Raw genomic sequence first — 8,634 nt, 5'->3', positions numbered from 1 at the left:
TAATTTGAATCTAAAGCTCAAACATCACAATAAAAAAATCAGAGGCTGTCAAATATGGCAAACGAAAAAGCTGAAATAAATCCTGCTGGAAAAAATTATTATGCTTTCTCTCGACCTTTATCATATAATGTTGTATTAGCAAACTCTTTGACTCATGTAAAATATTTTAAAGAGAGACTAAATTATACATACTAGCTGTCGGTACCTCACTGTCGTGAGGTACCGCAGCTAGTGAGTGTGGTAAATACAGAACGCTCAACTTTTTGGGCTATAAATAATATTTTTGCTTCGCTCTGGTTTTTCTGTTTTATTCATATTTTTACAATTATTAACTTTTTTATAGTTGTAATTTTAGTGATTTTGAATTTTATTGTTTAGAAAGTATATTTGCGATGAAACTGGTGGTTATATATTAATAAAAATATTAAAATTGTGAAAGGAAAACAAAAGGATTGTTTGGTAAATGAAACTTTTATTTTAAATCCGCCAATTCTACAATAGTCATCAGAAAGAATTGGCAAAGAAAACTGATGACATAGGAAACGTTGGACATGTAAAAATACGTGATTATGGATACAAAAACAGTGGAATACGAATACAAAAGTAATCATATGTGGCCTGGTCAAGGTCGTGATAGAGTAAGAAGGTAACGGAAAAACTGGAAAAAATAAATGGATATTAGTAATGATAATAAATTAAAATTTGATATTAAACTAAAATTTGATATTAAAAATATTTATTTATTGTTGGTATCTGCATTACATTATAAAAACATATAAATGAGAATAATAAAGAATATGTGAAAATGTTCTAAAATATATAAATTTAACCGTTTAAAAGTCAAAGTAAAACTTCTGTATAGACTATATTTTCTGTAAAATAACCATTTTCAGTTTTTCCTTGTTTAGCTCCCTCTGTTATATGAACACACAAAGATGATCGGCAACGAACTCTAGACAACGCTACATATAACTGACCATGAGTAAATATTGGATCAGGAAGAAGCACGCCTACCTTGTCAAAAGTTTGACCCTGGGATTTGTTAATGGTAATGGCATAAGCTAACTTGATTGGAAACTGTTTTCTACACATGTTAAATGGGATATTAACGTCTGAATCAGTGTTTAAAGAAATTCTAGGAATAAAGTGAACGTTGCCCTTTTTTTCTCCGGTTATAATTTGAATTTGAATTAAATTTGAAGTTAAATTTTTTACTACCATCCTCGTGCCATTGCAAAGGCCATCATTTAAAGATAAATTTCTAAGTAAAATAATAATCGCTCCTATCTTGAGATTTAAAGCATGAGGAGGGAATCCATTGGGATGAATACTATTTAAATATTCTACTGGATAATTCGCTTGTTCGTCGAAATCTAAATCACCATTTTCATTAATTATACTATCTATAGAGTTATAGGTATACAATTGTCCCTGTAGTTTACCTAGTACTTCTTCATTAATAATTCGAGCTTGTTCATTTTTGGGACACAAAATTGTTCGATCACTAAACAGAGGAACATCTGAAACAGAATGCGATTCTTTATATACACTATTTACAACATTTTCACATATTGATTCATCAGGAATAAGCACGGATGACTCAGATTTTCCTTCCACCGGTGGAAGTTTACCGTCGCCTAAATCTAATAACCATTTGGCGAATAATATCTCGCTTTCTAATGTTCTAATATTAGTTTTTAATTTAAAATTTTTGAAAAACGGCCAAAGTCTACTATTTTTAATACATAATGAAACTAAATGCCCTCTAGAAGCTCGTTTACAAACTGGAAGAATTTGCCTAAAATCCCCACCTAAAACAACAGTTTTACCACCAAAAATTAAATTATTCCCCATAATGTCCCTTATTGTACGATCAATCATATCTAACGCCGTTACCGGAGCCATCGGTGCTTCATCCCATATAATCACATCTGTTTCTTTAATAATTTTTTTATTTTTAATTGATAAATTACACGTAGAATCTGGAAAAAAATTAAATGGTAAATTAAATGCGGTGTGGCATGTTACTCCACCAGGAAGCAACAATGCCGCTATACCTGTCCAAGCGACGGATAACGTCCTCTTACCTTTTCCTCTCAACGTGTGAATGAGAGTTTTATACAGGTAAGTTTTACCTGTTCCTCCAGGACCATCTATGAAAAAACAATTATTATTATTCAATACAGCACTTGTCATTATTGCATCAAATGCAAGTTGCTGTTCCGCGTTCAAACTTTTCGCCATCTGTTCACCTAGAACTAATTCTATATTATTGTCAATAGTATTTAAGTCGACGTTGCCATTAGGTTCTGGCAAGCTCTGCATTCTGCAAGAAGAATTTTCTTTCATTAGTAGATGCTGTAAATTAAGAAGACATAGATTAATTGCAGCCTCTTCTGGAACATCCCTAAAATCTTCAGACATTTGAATTTTAAAATCCTCCCACAGTTGCAGCGGATCTGCTGGAAAACAATGTATTAAAATTAGAACAAAAAGTTCACGTAAAGCTTTTGGCATCATGTATGTCGCCGCCTCCGACATACAATGATGCCACTCCCTGTTGTCGTCGATGAGTTTCAGTTCTCGCGCTGCATCCCTAAATGTAGGAAACACAATTTCATCGACCGTTCTCAACGATTCAAATGAAGTTGCACCAGTTACGTGTAATAGTATTAAACGTAAGTGATACAATTCAGTATTTCGAGGAGAAATCGAAGTTATACGTCCTATAACTTTATCGCCTCCTCTCTGCCTCCTTGTCCACCTTTTGTTCCTGTTGAAAACGTAATGATTAGGAATATCTTGATACTTGACGGTTCGGGCCGCGCTGTCCTCCACATTCAACTGGAACCATGCAGTTAACGTCGTATCATTCGTGGCAGCCCTTCTTAGCGATTCTTCTTCTTGCCCCTCTCTGAAAAAGATGGATTGACCATTTGGCAAATGAACTGAAAGAAGAAAAATATGATGAGAATGGTCATAAATTGGATTTTCCAATATTCTCCATGCCGCTTCGGGGCCACTTACGTATCGACAATTGAGATATTCCTTAATCTCATCATACACTATAAATTCATTATTTAAATGACTTTGTACATCTTGTCGCATTTCAATTCTGGCACAGTCAAAACCTTTCGATATGTATTTATGAATATACTTAATACTTAAAACAGATGAACAAATTTCGACATTGATGTGAGCATTATATTTTTTACTAAGGTATGGATTATAAGGAACGACAAATCGATTATCGATACGTTTTCCCCTAACGACATGGTTTTCTGCGCTGTTGTCTCGCCTCCTGTATACTGGATAACCTGAAAAATTATTGTCAGTGTCCGTGCAAAATAATTTTGGAAAATTCTTTTTACATTTTCCACCTACCATGCATATTGAGTTAGGATTTAATATTCCGCACGGACCGTGAACGTTATTTTTTAAAATTACATTATATAAATTAATATCATTAGGTAATTCTGCACTTACCACATTATCAATATCGGTCGTTGTACGAAATTTGTCTTCCTCGCACAGAGTGAAAACACCGTGTAAATGGGGAAGGCCTCTCTTTTGTTCTTCGATGACATAAACCCATGCAGACACTTTTCCAAAAATATGCTTTTCGGTTATGTCTTTGATAAATTCATCAACTTTCAATTGAAACACTCGGGCAATTAAATCGGGTCGATCGCTAGCATTTTGATTAAAAGCTAATTCATTTTGTACTTCCGGCCATTTGGGGTTACACGTAAAAGTGATGAATAAATCAGGACGTCCGAATTTTCTTACCATTGCCATCGAATCCTGGTACAATTTATTCATGTGACGCGGTCCACCTGTAAAAGTCGAAGGAAGAATAATAACATTACCTACCCGAGCGCCTCTTTCCTCCGCCGTATTCCTGACATAATCGTGTAATCCTTGATACGATTCTACGCGCAGTTGTTGCTGGTGATGCCTAATATAATTTAATCTATTCGATTCGCACACAATATATGCATGAATCAAATATTGCTGAAAAAGTTTACACGAAAAATGGACTGAATTAAATACATGCCTGCGCACTGCTATTTTATTTGCATAAAACTGCATCGGTGTAACAGTGCATCGTTGTCGCGTGGAGAAAGCAGAGTGATGTTGAATTCCGGTAGTCCATCCAAATTCACCTAAAGGAAACAATACGGGAAATACCAAAGGGTCCAAATATTTGGACAACATACTAACCTTTTGTAGACCGCTAACGTTTTTTGGAAACACAGCGACATCTACATCATAAGGCAAGCCACCTTCACAGTCCGCTACGTATACAACGGCGACTTCATTGGCCGACGTAGGCGCATTGAACCTTCTCTGATCATCCGTGGACGACCGTGCAAATAATAACTGAACGTCGCGAATCTCGCCACCATCGATTGCGACTCGAGCTTCTTCCTCTTCCATGGCTTCATGGAGACGCTTATATTGCATCGCAAACGGATTTATTCGACGAATGACTCTATCAATCGTTTTCATTATTTGTTCTTGACAATCCACATTTGACGGATGGTTCATGCGCATTCTCACTGCTTCATCTGTGTCATAAATGTATAGCTGTGCATATAATGGCGACTCACCTTCGACGTGCAAACTCCTGGAAGTGGTATGGTAAACTTCTCCTGAAATTTTTAGACAATATGGACCAGTACCTGGGATTTGTGCGACGTTCGCACCAAATGAGGCGAAGGCATTGGCGCTGTTGTACTGCCGTATAAATTCTCTGAAATTCTTAGAAATGTTATTATTACCTGTTAATAAGTCGCGAAATTCGTCCGGATAAGTCGACGGTGCAAATAAAATTTTTCCACCGTGACAGCAACTGTGAAGAAGTTTTCCTTTTTCACTGGAGAAGTGAACTGCTCTGCAATGTTCTATCGTGCACTCTTTGTCCATCATACCTAAATTGTGCGGGTTCGGACATACAAAATTATTCGAATTAGCTACGGCACATTTATATAAAGTGTTTCTTCGCTGTCTTCGTTCGATTGTCTCAGCGATCTGCTGTGTACACAAATTAGGTATTCTTCGTCTGGAATTCTGGTTTTCCTGTTGTTCTGTGGACAAATTAGTTATTCTTCGTCTGGAATTCTGGCTTTCCTGTTGTTCTGTGGACAAATTAGTTATTCTTCGTCTGGAGTTCTGGTTTTCTAATTGATCTGCGGGCAAATTAGTCGTTCTTCGTCTGGAATTCCGACTTTGTTGTTGCTCTGTGGACAAATTAGTTATTCTTCGTCTGGAATTCTGGCTTTGTTGTTGCTCTGTGGACAAATTAGTTAATCGTCTTCTGGAATTTTCATTTTGTTGCTGTTCTGAGGACAAATTTCCTATTCGTCGTCTGGAATTTCGACGATTGCGTTGTTCTTGCGTTAAATTCGCGATTCTTCCACTGGTTCTTTGATCATCTAGTTGTTCACCATCCACTTGATTATCTATTTGTGTACCTATATCTATAGGATTTACATTATAGGTTTCCATCATGCATTGGAAAAATGTAACTTAAAAAACTTAAATTATTTGAGACTATTATCTACAGATTAATTATATATGGCTAAGAAACCTCGATTGTACTTTTGTCGGTCGCAGAAACGTTATAATTCAAGAAATGCAATACAATCGAACCGACGCCAACGAAAAGTTCAATCAAAGTTAACCGTTAAAAGTGTTGCCAGTATAAAAAAGTTATATGTAGCATAATGCATTTTAATTTGAAGATGTCTAAAATAATTTTATAGTAAAATTTCTCTCCAATAGATTTTGTGTTTTATTTATTTAAGATAAATCTGACATCATCTAAAATATTATTAGCTTCGTAACATATAAAAATGTGTAGGTATCAAAACTAACAACGTGACCTAAAAATATTTAAACATTTAAAAAATGCATGTTTTGTATATTTTTAAAAGAATATAAAATTTTATAGAATTTTTAAGTAATATTTTGGGCGCTCATATTCCACAATTTTTTAAACATTTATGGTCAATTATTTAGCTCTTAAGGTTATAATAAGTTTGACAGTTACACAGTCGTATGACATGCTGTTTAAAAGTTTTTATTGAATACTTATATTACTGGCTAATTTATTAAGTGCACAGTTGCAAAGTAGTATATTCATCAAATTGTTCACATCAGATTACTAATATTTATAAACAGAAATAAAAGATATTTACAAACTATTTACTTTATCGTATTACCAGCAGGTATTTTGTTTTATAAAGAGCATATTGAGTTTTCTATAAGTAAATAGCTTGATTTTGGTCATTCTTAAAATTTTTTGATATATATATATGTATGATATTTTCACACTTGGAATGAAACGACTGAAATGATTTTTTTGACATGATATTGAGCTATATTAATTTAAATTATGTATGTAATTGTATACTATTTGATAATGACATTTATCCACTTGTGTATTGTTTGCTTACAATGCTTTATCACTATAGGCACATACAACGTTAGTATGAGCAAGTTATATCCTCACGTTCAACGTCTTATGACAATTATATAACGTACATAAGAATATAATAATGTAATTAACTATTGTATAAAACTCTTACTATTTTTAATTATTTTTCAGAAGCAATGATAATTTTCATGTATTGCAAATTGCAAATACAAATTGAAAAACTCACTTTTCGGCCTCGGAGCTCGTCGACGGGTATTCAAAATTTGAAGATTTCATTACGAAGATTGCTTTATGATTGTTTATCTAATTTAATCAATGTATTCTGCATTAAATCGGAAGCAATGATAATGTTTATGTATTGTAAAAAGAAAAACTCACTTTTCGGCCTCGGAGCCCGTCGCCAGGAATTCAAAATTTGAAGATTTCATTACGAAGATTGTTTTATGATTGTTTATCTAGTTTAATCAATGTATTCTTCTAATCCTCAACACATTATGTATAACACACCTAGTTAATTTGCAATCCGATTATTTATATTCAGTCAAATGACGAATTAATGAAAATTATTGTCGCGTAGCAAAATTTTATTATTAAATAAAAGTGTTGTCACGGTTCTGTCTATTTGAATTTGAATGCTTATTTTTCATTGGTCGAAGCTATTTGAATATTTGAATGCTTATTTTTGATTGGTCGAAACAACAGAACGCATTACCGGCGGCTCGAAAATCAATCGGAACAAATTCAATTTTAATTTTTAATATTATTTATTATTATAATTAAATATATTTCCTTTGTTTACGTGTATTGTTACACACTGTTAATACAAAGCGATACGATTTACAGAGTAGATAATTGAACGGAGAATGTTTCGTTTAAAGTTATGCGCGTCCGGAAGCGACGGCGGAAGCGGATTAGAACAATTATATATAAGAAGATTACAATGTACGTATGTATATATATATATATATCAAAAAATATATTATGTATTTTATGTTGTTCGTTTAATTTATAACGAAGTTTACATCTACAAATTTTGTATTTTCCTATTTATAAAATATATAAATAAATATAGTTTTGGTCTTTTTAATATTTTAAATCACAATTAAATTAAAATGTATTATATTTAGCGTAAAAAGTAGTAAGACGAATTAGCCAATGATAGTAATTTTATCAAATCACGATGCTGTCACTCATGTATACAAAACGATGTACGTACTACATTATATAATTTTGCTGTTATAATACACGATATTACACAACGCATGTCTTGTCACATTCACATAACACCTCGTATCAGTATCGGACACCCGTCATAGTTTGAACACATGTACATACATATGAATCTTGAAATTAATCAGCTAAATAGATGGGTCTCTAGGATAATCATATTCCAAAAATTATTCACAAGTTGGCGACATATTATAAACCCTTGTTAAAAGCCGATCCTATCCTAAGAAATTTTACCAATGGTTTAATCCTTATACGTTGAGTATACATCCGTACGTATAGTACGAGTATATCGTATAGTTGAGACAAAGGATAATTTTCTTATGCATTAAATTTGTTTGTTTAAGTTCGTGGTATTCTGGTCGGGTGAAACAATTTTGTTGGAAAATGTAAGTGGGAGTGTTTTTTTCCTTATGGGAACTCTGGAATGCTATTGTTATTTCAACCTTTGACATTGATTTCCAAAAAGCTAGTCGAGTGGTGGATGCTAAGAGTAGTATACTTTTTCAATTTTTAATATAGATCTAATATTTATATTATATCTACAACAAAAATAAATTATTAAATAAGTGAAATAAAGTATTTTTAATTATATTCCACGCCATTATTTTGTAGCAAATGTTAAATAGCTACCGGACTAGTTGAAAATTTGTGATAAAAAATCATGTTTATGAATAAAAATATTATGTAAGCATATGAGGAAATAGTTTAGTATATGAATAATAATAGATTATATATCATATAGTATTATCTATTTTTAAATCTAATAAATATTTAATAACATCATTTTTAAATTATAATAATTATATAATATTATGTATTTACAATTTAATTTCAAAGATTTATTTTTATTAGAGTGGGTTTTAAAATATATTCGTATTAGGTAATTATATTTACATATAAAAAAAATGTTTGCAATATGTATAGTTAGCTATTAAAAAAATAGTCGGCGCCACTGCAAAAAC

The 8,634-nt window shown here is 32.5% G+C and overlaps 1 long non-coding RNA gene across 1 annotated transcript; it reads right to left on the bottom strand.

Annotated features, from left to right (window-relative positions):
- Positions 1-452: 452 nt before the first annotated feature.
- LOC148233798 (uncharacterized) lies at positions 453-5,757 on the bottom strand. The gene is made up of 2 exons (XR_015810279.1): positions 2,088-5,757; positions 453-1,982 (listed from the first exon to the last, which is right to left on the bottom strand). It is a non-coding gene; the product is annotated as an uncharacterized LOC148233798 (long non-coding RNA).
- Between the last annotated feature and the right edge of the window lie 2,877 nt (positions 5,758-8,634).

Source organism: Plectrocnemia conspersa, unplaced genomic scaffold, assembly GCF_051122295.1.
Source record: "Plectrocnemia conspersa isolate PC_06_02 unplaced genomic scaffold, ASM5112229v1 ptg000007l, whole genome shotgun sequence".
NCBI classification, from domain to species: domain Eukaryota; kingdom Metazoa; phylum Arthropoda; class Insecta; order Trichoptera; family Polycentropodidae; genus Plectrocnemia; species Plectrocnemia conspersa.
Note: the sequence above shows the minus strand (reverse complement) of the source record. Positions and strands in the feature narration are given on the sequence as shown.